The sequence below is a fragment of the Suricata suricatta genome, chromosome 5 (assembly GCF_006229205.1).
Source record: "Suricata suricatta isolate VVHF042 chromosome 5, meerkat_22Aug2017_6uvM2_HiC, whole genome shotgun sequence".
Classification (NCBI taxonomy): domain Eukaryota; kingdom Metazoa; phylum Chordata; class Mammalia; order Carnivora; family Herpestidae; genus Suricata; species Suricata suricatta.
Genome location: NC_043704.1, coordinates 46,137,981 through 46,141,809, shown reverse-complemented (window position 1 = coordinate 46,141,809; position 3,829 = coordinate 46,137,981). Strand labels below are relative to the sequence as shown.

At 36.3% G+C, this 3,829-nt stretch overlaps 1 protein-coding gene across 1 annotated transcript in view; it reads right to left on the bottom strand.

Moving 5' to 3' along the window:
- LOC115292628 (olfactory receptor 5H2-like) overlaps positions 1-3,829 on the bottom strand; it is a 20,765-nt gene that overhangs the window by 712 nt on the left and 16,224 nt on the right. The window lies entirely within an intron of this gene.

Genomic DNA, 3,829 nt, shown 5'->3' with positions numbered 1-3,829 from the left:
TTAATGATTCCTACATAAGAAATCTTTCTGGTTATACTGATTATAAGCTCCATTTTGTTTAAGTGATTACATCTTCTGAATAATACTTTAAATGTAAGTCATTTGCATTTTAACTCTATCCTTTCTCCCACTTCTGACAATAATTTCATTGATTATTTTTTATATATGTAGCAGAAAATGGGCAGTAAGTGTCCCTTTGTAGCTGTAGCATTTATGACTTGATGAGTATCACACACAAGTTGAACTTCAGAATTTTCAATCATTTAATGATTTGGAATTGCATAGAAATCCTTTCCAAATAAATACATATTTAATCATTTCAACCATTGATTTTGGTTATCTATGTTACTTTTTTTTCACCCTGGTTTTTGACTCAATTTTATTGTGCTAAAAATAAATGGTGCACAAAAAGTGCTCCCAAGTAAAACCAGTAGGATTTCTAGAAAAATCAGTTCTAATTCCTGCAATAAAAAAAGCACTTTTAATATGAATAGAACTTTCAGACAGTGTTAGTATATATATGAATAGCACAAAGTTTATAACCTTAAATCTCTTGCATACACATACTCGATAGGAAAATAAATTTGGAAATTTTAAGAGAAAAAGAAAAAATTGACATGCTGACAACATTGAGTGAAAACCAAGCTTTAGATAAACTTTGATCCTTTCCCTTTTTGTTGTCCATTGCCTATCTCCGATATGTCCTTCCCCCTCCTTCTTTGTAGTCTTTCCTGCACATACCCACCCATTTATTTTTCTGTACCTATTGCTTTTCTTCTATCTCCTGATCTTTTCACCAGACAAAATTTCTCCTTCTCCTTCTTCTATCTCTTTGCTCTTCCCAATGCCTTCCCACTCTCCATTTCTCTCTTTTGAAAACTTTTATTAAAATAAAATATCAGGGAAAAATATTCTATTTGTTCACCTGTAACAGACATACAACAACTCTCCTCCACATTCTTGGGACCTTACGTTTCATTTCCCTGTTTACTGCTATGCAATTTGTTTCCCATTCATGCTCATTAGTCCCTGTCTTTCACTGCATCACATAAGATAAATTTTGCACTAAAGCCACCAGAAATCTCTTAATTTCCATTCTCAAGTACACCTGTTCACACCTTGTCCTAATACAGCATTTATTTTAGCAACTGGTACCATAACTTTCTTTGTCCTTCATAAATATCTTCCTCTCTTTACGCTCATGACACTCATCTATCCTGTTTCCCTCCTCTTCCTGATCATTCTGCTCAGCATCCTTTCCTAATCTCTCCTCGACTTTCATTATTGTCAGAGCACTTAGGATCAATAAGAAATGATGTTTACGAATATTTTTTTTATTTTTTATGTTTATGAATGGATTTTCTCTAACCTAGAAATGGTAGGGAGATGGAAGGAATCAGATGGAAAAAATGGGAAGCAACAGAAGTAGCAAGGCAGTCTTGTCAACAACAAAAATCACGTCCCACCATTGGATCCTTGAGGGCTGTGGTCCCCTTGCTGTGTGGAAATGTCACAGTTCACACTGACTGGATCATTGTGGGTGCAGGATGCATTTGCTGGAGTTTTCATATTGTGCCTTGGCAGCCTTAGCAACTCAAATTTTCTTTTGCTTGTCCCTTTTCTCCCTCATTCCAAATCCAGTATGGGTGGTTTTCAGTTGCCACGTCTACATCTCATGTTCTCTCACTCTAGGTGTTGGAAGATAGGAATGTCACTGGTAGCTCCTTTGTCTCCTAGGGTGGATGGTAGACTTTGCCTGCCACTAAGATTATGCAGCGGAAAAGAGGATCAGATTGGCTATCTAAAATGATACATATCCTCCATAACCACATTAATAGACATTGTCAGTTTAGTTCCTCACCCTTCTCTTCACTTTGTGTATTCTCCAATGGATAGATACATACCTAGGTGTGCCTTCAGCTACCTCAATGACTTGCAAATCATTTTTTGTAACAGATTCATAGTACAAAGTATATATCACCTCAATGTTCAGAGGACATTCTCTCTACATACTGGCACTGCATCTTAATTTCAATGAATTTTTAAAAATTTGAGTACAGTTAACACAATGTTACAATAGTTTCAGGTGTAAAACATAGTGACTTAAAAACTTTGTACCTTGTGCTATGTTCACCACAAGCATAGCTACCATCCGTCCCCATAGATTGCTATTACAATATCATTGACTCCATTCCTTATGCTGTGATTTATTCCCTTATTCATTCCATACCTGGAAGCTTATATCTCCCACTCCCTTAGCCCATTTTGTACACACACACCCCCGCTGGCAAACAAGTTGTTTTCTCTCTTTATAAGTCTAGTTCTGTTCTTTGTTTATTCATTATTTTAGACTCCAATCTGAGTGAAATAATATGATATTTGTCTTTCTCAGTCTGACTTATATCACTTAATGTAATAGCCTCTGGGTCCATTCCTGTTGGAATATCTATATCTATATCTACCTATCTATATATGTATATATATATATATATATATATATCCATTGTGTTTGTGTGTGTGTGTGTATGTGTGTATCATATCACATTTTGCTTCTTCATTTATCTATAGATAAACACTTAGGTTTCATCCATATCTTGGCCATTCTAAATAATGAATGATGCAATAAACATAGTGGTGCATGTACCTTTTCTTTTTTTTAATTTTTTTAATGTTTTATTTTTATTTTTGATACAGAGAGAGACAGAGCATGAGAGGGGGAGGGGCAGGGAGAGGGAGACACAGAACCAGAAGCAGGCTCCAGGCACTGAGCTAGCTGTCAGTGCAGAGCCTGATGCGGGGCTCGAACCCACGAATGTGAGATCTGACCTGAGCAGAAGTCAGAGGCTTAACTGACTGAGCTACCCAGGCGCCCCAAGCATGTACCTTTTCAAATTAGTGTTTTCATTATTTGGGGTACATAAAATCTATTCAGTTACCAAGTGACTCCTCTATTCTTCACTGACCACTCCTTCAGCTCCAATATGTCACAGAATAGTCTCTCTACATTCTGAACTTTCGTCCGTCTCTCTCTTCATCTATCTATCATTACCAATGTGATTTCACCTAGAAATAGCTGTGTCATATGAGTTTGAATCACTTAGGGAGCAAGTCTAGAATGCAGATGAGATTTCATTCTTTACCCACTAAATCTAATTCTTAAATAAAACTTATCAAGTCCCTCAGAGAATTCCAATGTGTAAACTGAGTTGAGAACCAGTGGATGTCAGTAATATCTTCCTGACTAGTATTCTTGGCATCAATTTCTTCTCCCTGCAGCCAGCTGTCTACACTACCATATATTCATTAACAAAGAATCTGACAATGCAACTCCCTTCTCTTATGTTTTCAGTGAATGTTTATTTCCTAATGAATAATGTTCAAGATCCTTCCTGGACTTTTCAACTCATTTTATATCCAAGGCTCTTCAAGCTTCTTTTACCCTCACTCTACATCCACAACCCAGACACAGACTTTGCTTTTCATAGTAATCCTATCCGATAAACGTAGCACATATGAGCAATGCCTTTCATGTTCCCAATTCTGTTAACTGTGCCACAGTTTAAAATGCAACTGAATTTATTTCCTAGTCTCCAAAAGAGATTCCATCCATTACATAGGTAATACACAAAATTGAAAAGGCATTCTGATGTGCATAACTGTATCTCAAAACTCTTCCCTATATTTTCAAATTATAAATTCTTATTGACATTAAAAAAACTTCCTCCATTTCATTTCAGGCAACACCCAGTGAGGACATGGAAAAAGAAAATGCAACACTGCTGACAGAGTTCATTCTCACTGGACTCACATATGAACCACAGTGGCAAAT